The sequence below is a fragment of the Chiloscyllium plagiosum genome, unplaced genomic scaffold, assembly GCF_004010195.1.
Source record: "Chiloscyllium plagiosum isolate BGI_BamShark_2017 unplaced genomic scaffold, ASM401019v2 scaf_3681, whole genome shotgun sequence".
Classification (NCBI taxonomy): Eukaryota; Metazoa; Chordata; class Chondrichthyes; order Orectolobiformes; family Hemiscylliidae; genus Chiloscyllium; species Chiloscyllium plagiosum.
The window spans coordinates 1-23,364 of record NW_025211989.1 but is presented as its reverse complement, the minus strand read 5'-3'; the positions used below and the strand labels follow the sequence as shown (position 1 = coordinate 23,364).

Below are 23,364 nucleotides of genomic sequence, written 5' to 3'. Positions count from 1 at the left end.
TTCTGAAGGGATTTCTAACCCCAATTCCTGTTTCCATGTTTTAAACAGTCGCTCCATGTCTTTCGATACCTCGTTATGTAGTGAGTGATAAAGAGTCCTGACAGAAGACACCTTTCTTAAAGGCGTGCTTTGACAGAAAGAATGGGAACAACTTTTTTTAAAAAAATGAAAACTCAATAATAATATAATTAAAATATCAATTTGGAAAAGCTGTGTACTTGTGGGTATATTTTCTGTCCTACCTCTTTAACAGCATCTGCAAAAATCTCTGGGAGTGTCCGAGACACAGCAAGATCCTCGTTGTCCGTGGAGATGCCAAATGCTGTCTCCAAACACTGGATGGCAACTGGGAACAAGATCACAGACCACTATTTAAAATATGATCACAGATTAATTGAATAGCTTAGCCTTCATTTTTTAATTCTTGAACTTTTTAAAAGTTATTAATTTTTTAAAAATTCACAGAATGTGTGTGTTACTGGCTAGATCAGCTCTTACTACTCAACCAGAATTAATCTCAAGAAGGTAGTGATGCGCCTCTCTCTTGCATGCTACATTCCATTTTAGTGTAGGGTCATTCACAGTGCTGTTAGGAAGGGAGTTCCCGGACTGTCCTTTTGACACTGAAGGAATTGTAACTGGGTTACAGTTCCAAATCAAGATGATGCATGTCTTGGAGAGAAACTTGCACACATCAGCTTATTTTCTTGCTAACTCCCTATGAGGAAAGACTCCATTATTCGCTGCTGTTCTTGGTGAGAGACATTGTATGGAAGCACTAGATACCCACAATGCATTTTTCACCATCAAGGAATCCAAAATGGAGTGGGCTTTCACTGATCTCATTCAATCTCACAAAGAACTTTAAGAATACATAAACCACTTCTCTGGTGTCGAGTTAGTGTTCAACTTTAACTCTACAGTTTATCATTTTCACTATCCTTTCATCATAAAATATTTGTCACTTACCCTCTAAGCTTTCCTGAGCATCTGAAGTCAAATCTCCAGACTGGAGCTGATCACGTAAAAACTGAATGATGGAGTATGCAAGGCGTTTATTGTCTGTCATAATTGGACGTATAGGCTAAATTTAAGGTCAGGGCAGAGCACTGAAATAAAAACACAAAAGCAACAATTACTCAAGTAACTCCCAAGAGTTTCAAAACCATACTTTAAGTTGCTGAATTAATTTGCATAATTGTTACTGGAAACATCCTCAAAAGGAAGGGAAACAAACACCTTTCTGGAACACGATCCACAGTCAGTCTTGATTAAGTAAAAAGCAATCTCTAATTTGCATCTCACTTTATTGCGTGAAGTACTTGATTCAAGGATTCTGAACCAAACTCGAAAAAGATTTAAAAAAAAAATCAAATGATAGAAACTTGAAATTAAAAAAGCAGAAATTAACTGGAATATCTTGCACATTTCAAATAAGTACCAAGAGGTTAATGGACTGAATGACCTGTAAGTTGGCCAAATCATTTAAAACGTTGCAGCATGGCAAAGATGAAATTAACAAGGACAAGTACCCTCCCAAGTCACTTGCCATCTGACTCAAAGTCACTGGGTCAAGGTCTGAGAACTTCCCCTCTCATGATATTGTGGATCTATCTACAGCAAACAGACTATGATAGTTGAAGAAGGCAGCTCACCATCACCTTAAAGGACAACTAGGCATGGGCAATAAATGTTGTGCCAGCCAGCAGTGCCCATATTACGTGCTAATAAAAAAATAAAACGACACAAATAGCAGTCATTATTATGAAAAGCACAAGAAAGGCATGATATCTGAAATGATAACACAGCACTAGAAATACATGACAAGGCCAATCAATTCAAAAAGGTCCGACAACCTACACTTCTCTAACTCATGTAGAAAAATGTCCTAAAATGATCCAATACAGATGTAAGCTCGAAAGTAGCAGCTATGCAAAAGTGATTAGTTAGGAGGAGCAACCAAAAGCTAGAAAGAATAATTGGGCTTAAAGAAATTGGTTAGGGAAGGTTGAGGGATGGAATTCAAAACACAAATAAAAGTATTGTAACTAAATTGAATAACTTACAACATCAGGACATGCTGAATAATTTATAGACTTTACTTTAGGAAAGATGTGAAAACAGTGGAGTGTGTGCTGCAACAAAAAAAGTTACAGTAATGGTTCCTGGGATGAGAAACTTAAAATGTGAATGATAAGACCATAAGATGTAGGAACAGAAATAGGTCATTCAGTCAATTAAATCTGTTCTGCTATTCAATGAAACAATGGCTGATTTGATAACCCTCAACACCACTTTTCCACCTTTTCCCCATAATCGTGGATTCCTTTACTGTTTGAAAACTCTCTCACCCTTAAATGATCCAGCTTCAACATTCATCACACCTAAAGAATTTCATCCTCATCTGTCTTAAATGGGCAAATTTTTGTGACCGCTTTGAAGTCCTAAGACTCTCCCATAAAGGGAATTACTTTTCTGTATCTACCCTGTAAAGTCTCGTAAGAATCTTTTATGTGTCAATAAAACCATCTCTCATTCTAACATCCAGTGCGTATCGAGTCAACCTACTCAGAAGACACAGTCTCCTCAACCCCCACTTATAAAAAGGATTGAGAACAAAGAGGGATAGATTTAAAGTAACTGGCAAAATGGATATGAAAAATACATTTTGACATAGTAAGTGGTTAAAATCTGGAATATATTATCTAAGCGTGTGTTGGGGTCCATTTCAGTGCAGGTATTTGAAAGGGAATTTGACAATTATCTGAAATGACAATATACAGGGTGAGGTGGAAAAGGCAAGAGAATGGAAGCAAGCCCATTCTCCAAATGCTCAGCTAGCCAATGCAGATAGTGGGTTGAATGACTTCCTCCTGTGCTGTAATAATTTTGTTATGCTTTCTTTGTCAGCTAGTGTGTAGAAGATGACAGAAAGTACAAGAGAATACCAAAATATTTGAATTTCAGGGCAACATAGACATGTGAGTGGGTTTAATAACTGCACACAGGCAGAGATGGTAGATCTTACAGAATTGGACGTGGCTGCCTGTGTAATTGAGGTACATTCAGCTCAAGTGAAGGGCAAATAGGGCTTAAAGTATAAGGGAGGAAAGTAGATTTTAAAACAGGCAAAGATTTACAGTGGATGCTGAAGACGTCTCTTTAGTTTTCTCAAGATGGTTCATCTAGATGTCAGACAAGTAGTTCAACAAAACAGAGGAGTAGTATGTCAAGGATGAGAGTTAGATGTCAATCAGAAGCAGGATCCTCTGTCAGACTTGCTCCCATATGAAGGATCCACAAAAATCAACTATCACCCCACAGACACAAATGTATTCATGCCACATCTGCAGCTGTGGATGGTACAGTGATTACAGATAAAGTTACTAAGCCCTGAAGGCTAAGGGAAAAGATGCTATGTAGTTGACAGGATGTGTAAAGATTGAAGAATGATGTGATTGGAGGCGGCAATGGCTTAGTGGATTATTGCTAGACAATTAAGCCAGAAACTCAGCTCATATGCTGGGGACCCAAATTCAAATCCCACCATGGCAGATGATGGAATTTGAATTCAATAAAAAGAATCTGAAATTAAGGGTCTAATGTTGACTGTGAAACTATTGCCGATTGTCAGAAAAACCTATCTATCTGGTTTACTAGTGTCCTTTAAGGAAGGAAACTGCTTACCTGGTCTAGCCTACATGTGACTCTAGACCCACAGCAGTACGGTTGACTTAACTGCTCTAGGCATTTAGGGATGGACAATAAGTGCAGACTTGTCCAGAGATGCCCACATCCCATAAGTGAATGAAACAAAAAAAAAATTGAAACAAAAAAATTCTTAAGGGACTTGAAAGGGTAAAGTGAGAATGTTTCCACTCATGGGTAAGTCTAGGACACAAGGGCATTGGCTCAGAATTAAGGAACCAATTTAACACGGAGATAAGTAGAATTTTCTTTTTCAGAGGGTTGAGCATCTTTGGAACTCGTTGCCATAGAAAGTTGTGAGGTAGAGAGTATTTGTGTACAGTTAAGGCTGAGATAGATAGATTCTTGATCAGTAGGAGAAACCAAAGAGTTATGTGGAAAGGGCAGGCAAGAGAGGACTGTTGAATCAGCCATGATCCGACTGAATAGCAGAAGAGACTCAAGGGGCCAAATGGCCTACTTCTGATTCTATTTCTTATGGTATAGTGGGTTTGCAGGAAAATAAAAGTCTTAATCAAAATCAGTTACAATCATGTCAAATAGTTTACTTCAAGTTCATATGTTGCAAGTTCCAAGTCAGCTCAAATGATGGAAAAAAGGCATACTGTTACACAAGGCATTTATAATTTAAAAATAACTCCATTTGAAAATACTTTATATATGAAACATTTTGACACATTTAAAAGGAATACAAAGGGACATAAATCCTTTTATTCCCTTTCTCAAGCTTAACCAAAGACAAATAAATCTCTGAGAACCTACCCTAAAGTCCATTACACAAAATGCATTAAAACCAGAAATTGAGCTATCATACAACTACAAAGTTAAAGTTGGAAATACAAAGATTTGTCAGCAACTATGGAAAAGTAGATCTTTCAATTTACTATTTCAGTCTCAGACTTCAAGTAGACATGAGTTCGTTTGGATCTGGTATGCACTAACTAAAAAGATTATGGAACAAGGTCGAGTAATAACATTCAAACATATGTGCAAAAAGAGAATGATGCAGGGCAGCATGGAAAAAAAACCCCGGCATTTTCAAGAAATCTGATGGGCCAGACAGCAGCCTTTCACACAGTAACATTTTGTGATTCTATATAAAAATTTATTATTTAAAAAAAAGGGCTGAAAATTACCAATTAGTCAAATAACTACAGAAAGCTCACAGATTTTCATCCTTATACTTAACAAATGGCATTGTACCACCAGCATCAACACATTTTTGTGCAATGATTTTCATGAACATATGCCATGAGAATAACATCTTGCGGAATTATCAAATTATCAGCCAAGGGCTGTAACCCAGGAGCCTTGGCAGTTGGTGGTGGGGGGGTGATGGTGGTTTGGTGGGGGGATTCAGAAGGATGAAAAATACTACTTGTACCTGATCAGGTCTCTCCTTGGAAATGAAACTGCTGCATCTTCCAGTTACCAATCATGTTTGTACAGGAATACATTTTTAACTTGCAAAATTACCAACAGACTTCAATTTGTATGCTTTAAATTTATAAAACGAATAAAAATACAGCTGACACTGAGAAAAGACTAATTTAAAAACCAACTTAAGAGTCCAGTTGGGCACTTGTGCCTCTCTACGTCAGAAACAGGGGCCAGAATCCAAAACATGCCAATAACTGCATCTGTCATTACAGATTTATCCTAAATAATACTTTATTTTCCCTGCTCACACCTCAGATTAAAGATGTACTCTTGAAATCCACTGCATTTCGTTTCAAGCTACCAAAGTATCCATTTACCAATGTAATGAAGATCACATCCAAATTTTCATCAGAGTTCAACAAGAATAAAAGCAAAGTGACGCATATGCTAGAAATTTAAATATAAAGTGCTGTAAACACTCAGCAGGGTGGATTGCATCTGTGGAGAGGGAGTTAATGTTTTAGGTTGGTGCAATGTTAACCATTTCTCTCTCCACATATATACTACCTAACCTGCAGAGCAATTCCAGCATTTTCTGCTTCTGTAACACCATCAATATTTTAGGTAAGAATACTATAAAGTGAGATTAGCAAATACTTACGAATATGTGAACAAGGAACAGCGTAGAAAATGATATTTAGTAAATTTCTATTCTGTTGTATAGGTTTCCATTTGATTTTTTAAAATTTATGTTTGATTTCAGTATGGTGCACCAGCAGGGGTTGTTTTCTTCCCTATCATCACATTTTGGACTCCAAACAACCAAGGAAGCTTTTCTGTTAATGCTCTGTTATTCCTGTGCCAAAAGCATTTGGAGAGATTGGCGTGAGGGGAATTTTATTTTCAGTTCAAATGAATAGAAGAAATTTTCCTCTGAATGTGAATTAGCCTTTATTGCCTCATATACTCAATGGATATAGTGGAGAGTTTATATGTTGCTACTTATAGCGCCATCTTAGGTACAGCTTCTTTAGTTACAAGATCTTCGAAAAAGAGAAAAATAAAATGTCCAGTGTTGCAGAAATAAAACGTTCAGAACCACAATCTTTCAAACCATACCATGGTGGTACCTAGCCTCCAGTCCATACCAGGCCCTGACTCTTGACCATGCCAGGCTTCATCTTGAGGATCATGAAGCTGGGAGATTGCTTCAGACTGCCAAGCTGGGCTGAGGACACTACGCCAGGAGGTTGCCACATTAGGTCAGTAGGTCGCCATGCCAGGACTTCGCCATGCCATGTCAGGAGGTCACCCCACTGCACCAGGAGGCCTTTGTGCCAGGCCATGAGATCACCAGTTGGAGGCCAGATGTCATCGTCAGGAGTCAAGAATAGACAAAAGAAAAGGAAGAGAAGAGAAAGAATTGGCCGAGTGGCCAAACTCTGGCTGGAGCATCCTATTCCGCCACCATTATATACCTTAAAATGTATGTCAAAAATGCATTTCAAACCTTATGTTATCCCTGTCACAGGAGTGTTTAATATGGATGGAGCGAGGGGACTTTAAGTTCAAATGAGTAAAGCTTCCTCTATTTTAACTTTGCTGTTTCTATTCAAAGAATGTTTGATGGGGACGTGTCAAAGGAATTTTATTTTCAATTCAAACTGGTAGCGAAGACTTCATTCTGTATTTTGACTCATTGTTGTCTCTATCCCAGGAATGTTTGATGGAGATGGAGTTGAGGGAACATCACTTTTAAAAAAAAGAGTTGAAGGAAGTTTATTGAATTCAACAGAGTCGAGGGACCTTCCAGTTCCAAACAGTTGAGGAAACTTTACTTTTGTTTAAAAAGAGCAGAGGAGGCTTTATTCTGTATTTAATCCAGTGTTGTCCCTATCCAGGAGTGCCTGATGGAGAAGGTGTCAAGGGGTCTCAACATTCCCATTTACATTATTGTTTAAAATAAAAGAGTAGGTTGCTCAGTCCTTCGAGCCTTCTCTTCCATTCAACAAAATCATAGCTGATGTAACTTTAACCTCAACTCTACATTCCTGCAATATCTCAGATAATCTTTCATTGTCACAGTAGTCAATAATCTACCGAACTTGGTCTTAAAAATAGAGTTCAAAATCCTTTTGAGGAAGGGAATGCCAAAAACTCTCAACCATCAAAAAATGACTTTAAATTGTAATTTAAAATCAAGAGGTTCAGATGGTTATACAGAGGACACAGAGAAACAGGGCATATTGCCAATCCAAATTAAGCTGGTGCTTATGCTGCCTAAGTTTTTTCACGTCTTTCTTCATTTAAGCCTTTCCTCATATTTTTCACCTTCACATGTTCTATACCTTCCACTTGAATGCATTGTTATTTGCCTCAACTCCTCTGATTGATAACAATTTCAGCATTCCCCCTTAGTTGAACAGTAGGCATGAAACTTGGCTGACATACAAATGTCTAGATAAACCAGAATCACTTCTTTATCAGAATTCAAAATACTTAAATGCCTGTTCTGAATCAGCTACATTAAGAGACTGAAGCACTCTCATTTCAATAAAACTTTTCCCTAAAAATATAGGTATTGTCATATTGACAATTAAAGCTTGAATCACAGGTTGGCCCTGTAATAACACTAATGCTGTATATTGTAAACATCCATTAGTTTCCTTCACTCCTTTCACATGAGCATTTAATACAGCGTGAAGGAAACTAATTAAAAACAGAAAATATGACAGTTTATCTAAATCACAAATCTGACAACTTTTCTTTTGGTGGGAAGGGGGTAGAAAGTTTTAAGATTAGGATATATGCCCTTAAGCCACAGCAAGGTTGCAGATCTCACAGCTTATTCTTCCTTGGGTCATATGGGATGGATGTTTACAATATACAGCATTAGTGTTATTACAGGGCCAACCTGTGATTCAAGCTTTAATTGTCAATATGACAATACCTATATTTTTAGGGAAAAGTTTTATTGAAATGTGAAAAGCATTCATTATGTGAAGCTAGTTATTTGTTGTATAATGCCAAATGATTTAATCTCTACTATTGGCACTTGCTGAGTGTAACTGTCACCCAATCAATATGCATGCTGCCTTACCTGGATGCTCCTCCCTGTAAGTGACTCTATAATTCATTAAGAAACTGCTGTTCAAGAAAAGACAGAGAACTCATGTCTCTGTGCACATAGGCAATCTTTCTCTCTCCCTGTAGGGCCTGGAATAAAGTTGAAGGAGGTAAAACTATATTGTGCCTGTGTCTGAGTGTTTTGCTTCAGCTGAGGTGGAAATGAGACAACAATCCAACAATATGAGTGAGTTATGAAAATCTTTTTTTTTTAATTTGCAATCACTATTCATTGTGACAATGATTGTCTTAAATCACTGAACAAATGCAATGTTAAAAAATCATTTGAGGAGAAAGATCAGTCAAAGCATTGAAACACAATCTCAATGGGGCATGGAGCAAAGGCCAGGAAGAGTGCGCAATAATGCTTTTACTCTACGAAAGCTCAGGCAAGAAAAAGAACACACAGATCATCAACTAGATTTTGCAACTTCCTAGCAATTAGTTATTATAACATGGGCAAATGTCTGGGAAGAGACTAATTGCCCAGTCTTCGGTTTGAAAGGTTGCCCTGTCAAAACGGGAAAAAAATAACATTAAAGCAGACATTTTGCAACCAAACCCAATATAAGGAATGCCAAGTGCTCCAATTCTCATTGCATCATACCTTGTCCTACATTTCTACTGAGCTAGAAAGCCAAATAAAGAGGGAATGTAATAAATACTGGGATAAATTAACAAAACATATTGGGATAAAGAAACAAAAAGACAGTAGGTGATAACAAAATATGAATAATAATCTGGAATCTTTTTTATCAAAGGAACAGGAGAATCGACGCTACGTGCATAAGCCCTTATAACGTTGAATCTCCTGTTCCTTTGATGCTGCCTGACCTGCTGCGCTTTTCCAGCAACGCATTTTTAAGCTCTGATCTCAAGCATCTGCAGTCCTCACTTTCTCCTAGTTTATCCTTTTTATCAAGCCAAACAAAAGATCTTTTGAAGCACAGTACAGTTCTGTAGCAATTGCCACAATTATTGATATCTAGGTAACAAGATCTGTAGATTTGTAAGTATGTTACACTTACAATTAATTCTTAATGACCCACAAGTGCAATTTCATGTCAAGATACTCAAGCTTTCCTGCGATTTTAATCAAACATACCCCAAGAACATACTTTTCTGAAAGAAACACAAAACAATCCAAATTCTTATCAGGAAAGAACATGATGCAATTAACAATGGTTAACTGCTGAAAGCCTCTGGGGGCAGACTACAAACTTTGGGTAAGAATAGTTTTCTATATTATTGAAAAGGAACGGAAAAATTTGCATTTATATCACGCTGTTCACAACCACAACACTGCTCAAAAGTACTTACAACACCTTATGAAGAATATATTAGCTTTGGAAGGAGTACAACATTGGTTTACAAGTATGATACCTGGGCTTCAGGAGCTAGTTATGAGCGAAATTATACAAATGAGACCTTTTCTCTAGAATTTACAGGGTTGGGGTGATCTGGTTGGGAGTCTTCAAGAAGTTAACAGGAAAACACCGGGTAAAGATAAGCAATTTGCACTGGTTGGGGATTTTAGAACTATAGGAGCAAAGTCTAAAAATTAGGACGAGACCATTTAATAGAGATGGTAGGAAGCATTTCTCCAAACGTTGGACAGTAGAACTCTTTTCCACAAATAATAGGGGACGCAGATGTTGGATCACTGTTAATTTTAAATCTGAGATAGATATCTTTTTGTTAAGCAAAGGTATTAAGAGATATGGGCCAATGGTAGATATGTGGTGTCAGGTCACAAATCAGCCATGATCTCACTGAATGACAGAGCAGACTAAGGGCTGAATAGCCTAACCAGATTCCCAAGTTCCTATCAAATAATTGGAAGTATCATAATTTTGTATTGTAGGAAATGCAGCAGCCAATCTGCATACAGCAGGACTCCACAACTGTGATAATGACCAGATGATTGTTTGTGATGTTGATGGCCCCCACAGATAATGCCAATTCCCTTTCAAATAGGGACATGGAATACTTTACATTTACTTACCTGAGGCAGACAGGGGCTCAGTTCAGCTCTCAAACAAAAGTTGGAACTTCCAAAAATGCAGGACCTAGCATGATACTAGAAATGTCTGCTTTGATTTTTGTTCTGGACTGGACCAGACAGGCGTCGAGAGTGGGGTGCTGGAAATAGGTCAGGCAGCATCCAAGGAGCAGGAGAATCGACGTTTCAAGCAAAAGAGACAGGAGGATGGAACAGATTGATGGGAAGGAAGATGGACAGTTAGGGCAGTTCATTAGGGTGGTGCTGAGTTGTAAGATTGGAATTAGGATAAAGTGGAGGGAGGGAAATGAGAAAACTGGTGAAATCCATATTGATGCAGTGTGGTTGGAGGGTCCCAAGGCAGAAGAGGAGGCGCTCTTCCTCCAGGTGTTGGGTAGTGAGGGTGTGGCAATGGAGGCAGCCCAGGACCTGCATGTCCTTGGCAGAGTGGGAGGGGGAGTTGAAGTGTTCAGCCACAGGGCTGTGGGGTGGTTGTTCTGGGTGTCCCGGAGATGTTCTCTGAAGCACTCCGCAAGTAGGTGCCCTGTCTCCCCAATGTAGAGGGAACAACAGATACAGTAAATGATCTGTATGGAAGTGCATGTAAAACTCTGATGGATGTGGAAGGCTCCTTTTGAGGCCTTGGACAGAGGTGAGGGGTGAGGTGTTGGCACATGTTTTGCAATTCCTGTGGTGGCAGGGGAAGATGAATCGAGAGTGGGGTGCTGGAAAAGCACAGGAGGTCAGGCAGCATCTGAGGAGCAGGAGAATTGATGTTTCGGGTAAGAGTCCTTCATCAGAAATGAGGCTTGTGAGCCAAGGGTGTGGTGAGATAAATGGTGGGGTGGCGGGGAGGGGCAGGGAAGGTAGCTGAGTGTGCGATAGTTGAGAGTGGGGTGCTAGACCAGATAGGCTTTTGATTCAAAAGGCAAGTCTGTCACCCATTAAGCCATGGTCAATACCTGCGATGGAAGGTTGTGCTCAGAAAATGTATTAGTTAATGGCCATAAACAAAAAGTAAGTTTCTCATCACTTAATGCAGAGGAAGTGGTGGATGAGCAGGTCGGGCTTTTACTCAGTGGAGTTTAGAAGAAAGAAGGATGATCATATTGAAACATAAGAATCTGATGAGGCTTGACCTTCCTTGTGGGCAGAACTAGTGAGGGATGTGAAGGGACAATTTTAAACATGAATGAGTAGCCCATTTAAGATGGAAATAAATAATTTACTTGCTGAGGACCATAGGTTTTTGGAATTATTTTCCCCAGTGAGCAAAACGAAAAAAAAATTCATTCAGGGATGTGGGCTGCGCTGTTTGAACCAGCACTTTTTACCTACCTTTAACCACCCTGAAAGGGGTCGTGGTGAAGTACTTTCTTGATCCACCGCAGAATTGTCAAACACATTCAAAGAACAGGTTAGATGGGTTTTTAAAAGTCAAGAATGGACTTGGGGATTATTATGGGGGACAAGTGGACGTATGCTGTAAAGTGGAGTGAAGGCCTCAACCAGATCATGAAGAATTCTTATTGAATGGCACAGCTCGATGGGTTGAATGGCCTAACTCCTGCGATTTCTTATGATCTTGTGCACATCCTGCACACTCTTCTTCATTCATCACATTCACACTTAGGAACTGAATACTGGCAGTTTATCTGACATTTAAACTCAAAATGTGCTGTACAGTTCTATTAACAAATCCAATCCTGACCCATTCACTTTGTTCAGTAGGTCAATAGGTATCAAGAGGCCTTAACTGATTTCCCTCATGTTTCACTCAGGTAATCTGGAACACTCCTAATCGAACAAAGACTAGTTAACACAATGGCAATCAAACTTATTTTTGGCATTGCTTATTTCATTAGCGGAAATGGCTTCTGCATCTCCATATACAGACGCCCCAGCTGAAAAGTCTGATTTCATAATTACAGCAGCATGCCATGCAATACGCCATGCAATACATGGTGCACTACTACTTCTTAGCTGGAGCCATGGCTAGGCCAGTATGGCTTTTTACATATCATGAAGTCTAATTTCTACAAGTCAACAAAACCAGAGGCAAATATCATTACTGTCTAATTAGGGAACTTGACAAGCTGCAATGTATTTGCTAGTTTATCTCTAAAACGTTTCCAGCTTTTTTTCTGTTTGACAAGTGTACTTAATTTATATTAAGTTGGAAATCATACAGCAAAAACATATGATCACTTGTTTACTATTCTAGGTTTATCAATAATGCTAACTGTACTTGGAGTCAAATTGCCAATGTCAAATCCAAAAATGCCTCATTAGAAACAATAGCAGGTGGAATTTAGTTAATCAAAGAGGCATAAATATTGCGATGAGTTTTCATACCAAAGAGGTCAGCATTATTTAAGCTATGGTGGCAAGAGTAAGCTGTCACTAGCAGAAATCAAAATTGATGAAAAAAAAAGAGAAAAATGTCAATTAGATTATTGATATTAAGTTGACAAGGCACGAGAACCAGATAAAACATCCACAGATATTGAAGGAAATGAAAACGGAAATGAGAATAAAAGGGTACTGGCCATAACCTTTCAGCCTTCCCGAGACTCAGGGGAAATTCAGAGAACTGGCAAATTGCAGACATTACAACTTTTCTTGAACAATGGCCTGATAAAAGGCCAAACAATTACCAGAGTCGAAAAGCATGGTGCTGGAAAAGCACAGCAGGTCAGGCAGTGTCTGAGGAGCAGGAGAGTTGATGTTTCGGGCATAAGCCCTTCATCAGGGACGTGCCTGTAATGTCGACTCTCCTCCTTGGAAGCTGCCTGACCTGTTACACTTTTCCAGCGCCACACTTTTTGTCTCTGACTCTTCAGCATCTGCAGTCCTCGCTTTCTCCAAGTAATTACCAGTCAGTTTAACTTCGGTGGCAAGGAAGCTTTGAGAAAATTATTTGGGATAGAATTAAGTCACATGAAATATGGTAGGTTGAATAGGAAATGACAACATTGATTTCTTAAGAGAAAAATTATATTTAACTAATATGGAGTTGTTTGAAAGATGAAACAGAAAAGGCTGATTAGGGTAATGCTGGGTTGTGATGTACATGACATTCAAATAATATTTAATACAGTTCTACTCAGTTGCAAAGAAAGTTAAGTGTCATAGAATAAAAGGGACAATGTATATACAAAATTGGCTGAAAGTTGGAAGCAGTTTAGACAATAGATACTTTTTGGCTACAGGCAGGTCTTGAGTGGAATGGGTTGGTATGGGGATTCTTGCTTTTCCTGATATGCACTAGTGGTCTATAGCTTGGCATGCAGGGGTTAATCCAAAGTTTACAGACGATACAGTTTACAGCTTTTAAATTTTGTAAGAGTACAGTGCAGAATTCCAAAAGGCCAAAGGCAATTTGGAGAGTGAGGAGATAGATGGTAGATGTGGTACAATACAGAGAGGTGAGAGCTTATGCATTTGTGCAGGAAGAACATGGACCGACATAAAATAAACAGTGTAGGAGCAGAGGAATCTGGGAAGTGTAGGTGACTAGATCACTGAAGGCAATAGAAATAAATGATGGGAGCAGTTAAACAGTTTCTTGTGCATTTTTTAATAGGGACATAGAATACAAGAGCAAGGAGGGAAAGCTGAACTTATTCAACACACCTGTTAGACCTCAGCTGGACTATTGTATACAGTTCTGGGCATCACACTATTGGAAGTGTGTGAATGCATTGGAGGGAGTGTAGAAGAGATTTGCAAAAATGCTTCCAAAGACAAGAAACTTCAATTAAGAGCATCGATTTCAAAAATATTGGGACTGAAGGCAGCCAAGAGTAGATCCAAAAATCACAAGGAGATCTGGATAGAATATACAGGAAGCTGTCCCTACTCAAAATAATCCAAAACAAGAATGCAGAGATTTAAAAGTAACTTGCAAATATGGCAAATGTGAGGAGAAGAAGCAAATCTTTTACACAGTATTTTGGGCTCCCTGGAAATGTGGTTGAAGCAGATTCATTGAGGCATTTAAGATTAAATTAGATGATTATTTGAAAATAAAACTGTGCAAACGTACAAGAGAAAAGCAGAAGAACGGCACTAAGTCATAAAGCTCAGTGACTAGCTGGTGCAGTCACGATAAGCTGAATGGCCTCCTTCTGCACCAGAATACACTTCCAATTCTGAATAAGTTGTTACACAAACAGAAAAACAAAAATAAAGCTTGAATAATTATAGCAGCTACACCTGCCTTTCAAGTGCAGATGCAAACACAGCTACTAAAAGCTGTGTATCTGTTGAGTTCTAAAATGAAAAAAATCATAGCTTGCACTGAGACCATACAACTGCATGAAGTAGCGATGATCACCTATTATTTTTTCTTCTTCTTCCTGAACTGAAGAAACAGGACACCATTCTGGGAGATCGGGTTAACCCTTTCTCCATTCCATGATAATAACTCAGTTGAGTCCTGGAGGCAAGTCCCAGGCCAGACTAGCATGAGGGCAGCAAGTCCCAGTGGTGACTCCCAGGGAGAGTGCCAGGGCAAGTCCCAGGCCAGCCTGGCGTGGGGGCAGCAAGACCTTTGAGTGCCAGAAGCAAGGCCTAGAGACTTTGCCCAGACAGTTTGAGGACTCAGTGCTATCGTGGACTTGGTGAAAAGACTAAAATTAGAGTACTTTTTAAAAAGAAAGTGTCTTTATTCTTATGCTGAACTTTTATTTATGTCTTTCAAGCCTGTAACAATCACCTAAGTATTCTGTACCTAGGTATCCTGCACCAAAACAGCGACATTACAAACATTTCACCGGATTTATTAGAGTGCAACTAACAAAGGCTAATTCAAATGAGCCATGGGGAAGCACAGTGGCTCAATGGTTAGCACTGTTGCCTCACAGTGCCTGGGACCCAGGTTAGATTCCAGCGTCAGGCGACTGTGTGTGGAGTTGGCACATTCTCAGTGTCTGCGTGGGCTTCCTCCGGGTGCTCCAGTTTCTTCCTACAGTCCAAACATGTGTAGGTTAGATGAACTGGCCGTGTTAAATTGCCCATAGTGTTCAGGGATGTGTAGGTTAGGTGCATTAGTCAGGGGTAAATATAGAGTAAATTGGAGGAATGGGTCTGTGTGAGATACTCTTCAGAAGGCTGGTGTGGACTTGTTGGGCTGAAGGACCTGTTTCCACACTGAAAGGATTCTCTATGAAATTCTTTATAACTGTGTCCCAGGATAGATTAACTTAGATACCCTACAGTGTGGAAACAGGCCCTTCAGCCCAACCAGTCCATACCGACCCTCCGAACAGGAACCACCCGGACCCATTTCCCTCTGACTAATGCACCTAACACTATGGGTAATTCTCCACAGCCAATTCACCTGACCTGCACATCTTTGGACTGTGGGAGGAAACCGGAGCATTGGGGAGAAAACAGTAAAGTGAGAAAGACATAAATCAGCTGCTATTCAGTAAGGCTAATGGCATAACTTGAATGGAAAACCAGTAATCATTTAAATAATAAAGTGGAAAATAAATGTGACAAAGTAGAGAATGGAAAACCAGTCTGTGGAATGCTGCAAGGGGGCTTGGAAAAGCCAACATGGGGAAAAAAAAAATCACAAAACAAAACAGCAAATATGCATGTACAATGGATTTGTATCCAATACATTAAAATCCTGCACCAAAGCAGGAATAAATTTTGTTATCATAGAAACACCTACAGTGCAGAATACAAACAAGTTAGTTAAAAAGGAAAGAGACTTTATCCATTACAATTGAATCTATAAAATTATACCAAATTATTATACCAAAACATGGGAGAATACACAAGATGCAGTGCTGTTTGTAAGTGAGCTTGCAAAATACTCATACCTTATCCACTTGAATTAGAAAGGCTTAACAGCCCAGCTCAGTCCTTTTTCTGTTGGATTGTACATGAAGGGAACATTACATGCTGAAGCACTGATGGTCTATTCTAGACAGCAAATGTAATTTGAGAATAGCAAAACAGCAAACAAGCACTTAATATATAATTGAAAATTAAGTGTTCTTTTACTATATTAGTACCTACTGAACCAAAATTTTCCCCCAAATCCTGGGAGGAACATCAATGCTGAAGAAGACGTGTACATTGACCTGTGCAAGCAATATGCCAAAGATCACGACACGAAATGGTCCCAAGTCAGAGTGACACAAGGACAGAACATTCCAGCTTGGGCCTAATATCCCAGAGGCCTCCCCACTCACACTTAACTTACATTGCCTTCAGAAAAACAACCCAACTTATTGTACCAACTCCCTGCAATCAAATAAAAAACCTGGAATTGCACGCTAACATTTAAACATCACTAACACAAAAGCCACTGAGAAATATTTCCTTCAAACTCACCGTTTTCTGATACTAAATACAGACACCAGCACCAACACAGCACTCTCTGCACATGCTCCGTCCAATACGACGGTCAGATCCTAGAGCGCATATGCAATTCAGGTTGACGGTCAACTCGCAGAACGCATGCGTCATCCCCAATTGGCAGTCGGAGACGAATGGGCATGTGCTACCACCTCATGTTGACTTCAGCTGTCAAATGACGATCATTTTGCGCATGCTCCTGTGTTGGGGATGAGACTTATTTTGCTATTGCTCCACGTGGTGGTTGCAGGGCTGATGTTTGATATGCTGTTGATAATAATATAGATATTGGTATATTTGATATTTTCTTGTTTATATTAAATAGTAAATATATTAAACAGTAAAATTTACTATGGCACAAAGATGTATTTTGAAGGATAAATAAACATTGTTAGGTTTTGTAATTCTGTATAGGAGTCAAATTGTGAAATCAGAACTAAGGCACAGAAACAAGCCAGAGCTGAAAATGTGTTGCTGGAAAAGCACAGCAGGTCAGGCAGCATCCAAGGAATAAGAGAATCGACGTTTCGGGCATAAACCCTTCTTCAGGAATGAGGAAAGTGTGTCCAGCAGGCTAAGATAAAAGGTAGGGAGGAGGGACTTGGGGGAGGGGCGTTGGAAAGACGATAGGTGGATAGGTCCTCACTTTCTCCTCGAAGATTTTAACCTCCTGCGAATCCTCTTACAAGGATGCCTTCCTTGAAGAAGCTCTCTTCCTCCCTCTACAAGGACCTCCTTCCACCTATCGCATTTCCAACGCCCCTCCCCCAAGTCCCTCCTCCCTACCTTTTATCTTAGCCTGCTGGACACTCTTTCCTCATTCCTGAAGAAGGGCTTATGCCTGAAACGTCGATTCTCCGATTCCTTGGATGCTGCCTGACCTGCTGCGCTTTTCCAGCAACATATTTTCAGCTCTGATCTCCAGCATCTGCAGTCCTCACTTTCTCCCCACAGAAACAAGCCAGTCATCTTCCGCCTTGGGACCTTGCAACCACATGGTATGAATATGGATTTCACCAGTTTTCTCGTTTCCCCTCCCCCCACCTTTTCCCAGTCCTCAGCCTCCAACTCGACACCGCCTCTTTGACTGGTCCTACTTGTCCATCTTCCTTCCCTCCCACACATCCACTCGACCCTCCCCTCCAACCTATCACTTCCAGCCAAACCTCATCTACCTATCACATTCCCAGCTATCTACGCCTCCCCACCCCCCGCTCCACAACCCCTCATTTATCTCTCAGCCCACAAGCCTCATTCCTGATGAAGGGCTGATGCTTGAAATGTTGATTATCCTGCTCCTCGGATGCTGCTTGACCGGCTGTGTTTTTCCAACACCACACTCTCAACTCATTCAGTATAATAGACTGATGCAATGTTTATGAACCACAGGAGCCTCCTTGTGTCCTTCATCTAACTTTATCAATAAACTATTTTAGTCTTTTCATCCCTATCTAACCCCATCAACATAATATTTTATTTGTTTTGTTCTTTATGTGTTGCCTCCCTCTTCTGGGTTCCATCCTCAAAACATATTCTGTGTGAAGAAGTTTCTCCTGGATTTAATGTTGACTATGCTTGTTAAAATATACCTCTCTGCCCAAACCTTTAGTCTATACCCAATATGTGGCTAGGTCCTACTTTTTCTTTGCCTGGATTGCCTTGGAACATTTTACTGCATTAAAAACATAGAAACTAGGAGCAGGCCATTTAGGAGGAGAAAGTGAGGTCTGCAGATGCTGGAGATCAAAGTTGAAACTTTATTGCTGGAACAGCACAGCAGGTCAGGCAGCATCCAGGGAACAGGAGATTCGACGTTTCGGGCACAGGGCCTTCTTCAGGAATCCTGAAGAAGGGCCTGTGCCCGAAACGTCGAATCTCCTGTTCCCTGGATGCTGCCTGACCTGCTGTGCTGTTCCAGCAATAAAGTTTCAACGCAGGCCTTTTAGCCCTTCTGTTCTGACATTTAATATGATCATGGCTAATTATCCAACTCATTAACCCTGTTCCCACATTCTCCCCATAACAATTGAACCCTTTAGCCTCAAGAACTATATCTTCTATATGTTCTTGAAAACATTCAATATTTTGGCCTCAACCACTTTCTGTGACAAAGAATTGCACAGGCTTAGCACTCTCTTGGGTGAAGAAATTTCTCCTCACCTCAGATCTAAATGGAATATCCAGTATCCTTATACTCTGAACCTTGGTTCTGAACTCCCTATCCATTGGGGACACTCTTCCTGCATTTACTCTGTCTAAAATTTAGAATTTGAATAGAGACAAAAAAACTGCAGATGCTGGAATCCTGTCCTGAAACGTCAACTTCTACAGCTCTTGATGCTGCCTGGCTTGCTGTGTTCTTCCAGTCTCCTGCCTGGCTACTTAGAATTTAGAATTTCACAGGTTTCTATGAGATTCCTCTTTTGATCTTCTGAATGCCAGAGTTTGTCATCGTGACTGATCCAGTCTCTCTTCATTAGTAAGTTCTGCCATCTGAGGAATTTTCTGGGAGTAACAAAGGAGCTGAATAAGTGCAAGTTATTTCCAGATAAGAAATAGGAGCAGGAGAAGGCCACTTGTTTTTATTTAGAGATTTGAATCCTGAAACATAGAGTCATAAAATCATAGAGATGTACAGCACAGAAACAGATCTTTCAGACCAACTCTTTCATGCCAACTAGATATCCTAAATTAATCTACTCTAATTTGCCAGAATTTGGCCAATATCCCTCTCAGCCCTTCCTCTTCATGTACCCATCCATATGCCTTTTAAATGCTGTAATTGTACCAGCCTCCACCACTTCCTCTGGTAGCTCATTCCATACACGCACTACCCTTTGCATGAAAAGGTTTCCTCTGGCAGCTCATTCTATACACGCACGACCCTTTGTTTGAAAAAGTTTCCCCTTAGATCCGTTTTCCCCTCTTCCCCTAAGCCTATGCCTTCTAGTTCAGGACTACCCCACCCCAGGGAATGGTTTACTGGTGGTGCTTAATAAGTAAAAAAACCCACTGATGATTTGGCGATGTGAAAAAAAAATTCAGCTGTGTGTAAAATCACTCCTCGATATAGAAAAAACATTCAATCTTGGGTCAGGTCACACCTAGTGCTGGAAAGTGGGACGAGTGTAGATTTAGTACAAACTTGCTGGTACAGACTTGATGGGCCAAAAGGCCTCTTCGGCGCCTGTCACTACATGTCAATCATGTGTGACGAACAGCCGAGGTAGCCAATGGGTGAAAAGTAGGCTATGTCAATCAAAAGGTTCCTGAAGAAGGGTTACACCGAAACGTCGACTTCTCCACCTCCTGATGCTGCCTGGCCTACTGTGTTCTTCCAGCCTCCTGTCTGTCTATTTTGGATTCCAGCATCTGCTGTTTTTTTTGGTCTCTATGTAAGTTTAAAGGCAGTGAAAAGTGGCGGGACCTCTGGCAGCATCGATCCCGCCCTTTTGGCTGATGGATCGCCGCTACAGCCAATCGGAATGGATAATATGGAGGGCGCGCGGCGCGGGGCCCAATGAAACCGCAGGGAAGGCGAGACGTCACAGTTTACGTTAGTTTGAATCGCGAAGGCCGGTGGCGTGTCAGTGTCGAGCGTGAGAGGAGAAGGCGACCCTCCGGGGAACTCACCGAGCGGCTCCACATCCCCGGGCACACAAATACGCGGAAAGTAACGCGTCATGTCTCCTACGGGCACGTCTCTGATCGGCGGCACCGGCAAAGGGGAGCCCACGGCCCCCAATCACCTCCGCTGGAACCTGAGCAAGGAGCAAATCGAGCAGGAGGTCCAGGCCCTGATCCGACGAACCAAGCAAGTGTATGACCGAGTCGGCTCGCTGGATCTGGCCGAGGTGAACTACGAGAACACGCTGAAGGAGCTGGCGGACATCGAGGTCGAATATACGGGTAATGATGGGGGCCGGCGGGGAACCTTGTGGGCGCAGCCTGGTGTTTGTGGAACATGGCCATGTGTGCAACACCCTCACCTCCTCACCTTCCCCCACCCCGTCCCTGGGGACAGTGACAAACAATCCCTATAAGGATGGGGGGACACCGCTTCCGATGGGCAGAATAAAAGTAGCAGAGGCTCCTCTCGGTACATGTGATAATCAATTCAATTCAGTTCAGTTCTCCACCGGGCAGCGTGGGTTAAGGGAGATGCTCCTTCCATTACCATAGTAGGTCCAGGGAGACTCCTGCTCCATGGGCAGAGTCTATTATTGGAGATCGCTGTCAGCAGGGCGTTCCCAAAGTTAGGCATTAGTTAGAAGTAAATTACTGCAGATGCGGGAATCTGTACTGAAAACAGAAGTTGCTGGAGATTAGGCAGTATCCATGGCTAACTTGTGCGAGACCAGGTGACTCTTTCATCAAAGCTGAAGAGAAATCTAAATTGGAAACGTTAGCTTGCTTTTTCTCATTGGATGCTGCATGGCATTATTTAGAACCCATCCCGCCTCCGTGGGCAGAAAGAGGCCAGGGATAAGCCATCCCTCCCCTGATCTGTGAGGTGTTGTCTGGAATTTGTTGCACGAAGAGGGAGAACGTGGTTGGGGAGGATGCTGTCTAAACTCCTTGAGAACTGTGTAGGTGAATGGAGTGGCATTTCCCTGTTGGAAATGTGATAAATTTTCAAAATGAAACAAGCCAAAACAAATGGGAGATTGCAGCGGATTGGAACTGAGTAGATAATTCTTCCCAAGTGCTAAGGGATGAACTTATAGAGGTTTTTTAAATCATGAAGGGCATGGATAGGGTAAATGGACCAGGTCTTTTCCCTGGGTTGGTGGAGTTCAGAAATAAACATAAGCTGAAGAAGGGCTTATGCCCGAAATGTCGATTCTCCTGTTCCTTTGATGCTGCCTGACCTGCTGCGCTTTTCCAGCAACACATTTTTAAGCTCTGATCTCCAGCATCTGCAGTCCTCACTTTCTTCTTCCAGAAATAGACATCATAGGTTTAGGGTGTGAGGAAAAAGATTTAAAAGGGACCTCAGGGGCAACATTTTCATGCAAAGGGTGGTGCATTAATGGAATGAGCTACCAGAAGAAATGGTGGAGGCTGGTACATTTACAACATTTAAACGGCATATGTGTGGGTACATGAATAAGAAGGGTTTAGGGGGATATAGGCCAAGTGCTGGCAAACGGGACTAGATTCATTTAGGATACCTGGTCTGCATGGACGGGTTGGACTGAAGGGTCAGTTCCTGTGCTGTACATCTCTGACTCTTAAGTATTTGAAGCTGAGAAAGATGCACAGCTTTCAAGATAATGAGTCCAGTAATTTGATTAGCTTTAGATTGTTTTGTTGAAGACCAGTACAGACTTAGATCTGTGCTTTAAATATCTCTAGTTTTAAGAATCTGATGGCTATGCCTTCATTAAGTTTACCCACATTTCCAGCTTACTGCATTGTACTTTGGTTCACAAGGTCATCTAAGTCTGCCCTTTTGTGAAAAGCATCTAAGGACTTTACAAAGTTAAAGTTCAAAATAGATTGAACTGGTTTCTCTTGATAAAAATCAAAGTTAAATATATATTGCAAATGTTATTTTTAAATTTATCTCAGTTCATACTCTTGAAATATAGAATGGCCTCCTTCTGTGCGATATCCATTCACATTGTCATATTTGTACTCGCTCTAAAGGTACGGTTCTACCTAGTGTCACTCCTGCCTTTTCCCTGTGATCTTGAATATTTTTCTCAGATAATGAAGTTTTCTTTTCAGATAATGCTTGGGAAAAAAAATTCTCAAAAGACTCCTAAGTTTGTATTGATGTCAACCATGACTGATACATCTCATAAAGTGATATCAAATTCCATTGTCAATAAAAATAAACCTTTCCTATTGAGTTAACAAATTCAGCTGGGACAGCGATTTGAATGTTTGAATTAATAGAATTTCACTGCATGGAAAAGGGTATAACCTTCTGCTCTTCTCCAACTGAACTGTAATATTTTTCTTTTACAAGTTCTCTTTTAAAAACTACTGTTGAATATGCTTCCACCACCCTTCCAGAATTCATTAAAACAGAACATCATACGGTTGAAAATAATTCTCCTTTTGTCCCCTGATTGTAATGCTAATTATTTTAAATCCTGGTTATATGGAACCTTAACTGCCGCTAGAAAGACTACTCCATATCTACTGTGTCAAAATCCTTTATCATTTTGAACATTTCTTATACATTTCCCCCGAATTGCTACTTTGAGAACAAATCCTGTTTCCCAATCTTGAAGCGTCTCATCCTTTTTGCTGCTTGAGTAAGTCCTTGCTGCTGCAACTACAAGTTCTTCACATTACTATTTGCGTTGTGTCCAGAATTGATCTATACTCCACCTGACGTCTAAGCAAGTGATTTGTAAGCCTTTATCCCATTTCACGAGTCTGCTTGTCCTCCTGAAGTCTGTTACTGTTCCTCACTGTTTACCACCTGCACATTTTGAAATTGTGCAGCTTATACCCAAAAAAGACCATTATTATCTTACAAAGAACTGGTGCATTTAAGATAGTTGGGATTTACCACAGTATAATTCCATTAAATCAGAAAAAACAGTTGTTCATTATTTTCTGCTTTTTAGGTAATTTTTGCATTCAATCTGTAAGTGCCCCTTCAAATTGGATAGCCTGGCTAGCAAAACTTAAGTCTATTATGTGAAACGTTTAAAATGCATTTGGTAAGTCCATATGCAGTATTCAATATCATTGAGTACTCTTGTGGCTCGGGGTTGGAGTCCCTATGCCGGAGGCAGAACACCTGGGTT

The 23,364-nt window shown here is 40.5% G+C and overlaps 1 long non-coding RNA gene across 1 annotated transcript; it reads right to left on the bottom strand.

Annotated features, from left to right (window-relative positions):
- Positions 1-226: 226 nt before the first annotated feature.
- LOC122547235 lies at positions 227-16,724 on the bottom strand. The gene is made up of 3 exons (XR_006310930.1): positions 16,571-16,724; positions 970-1,109; positions 227-346 (listed from the first exon to the last, which is right to left on the bottom strand). It is a non-coding gene; the product is annotated as an uncharacterized LOC122547235 (long non-coding RNA).
- Positions 16,725-23,364: the final 6,640 nt, after the last annotated feature.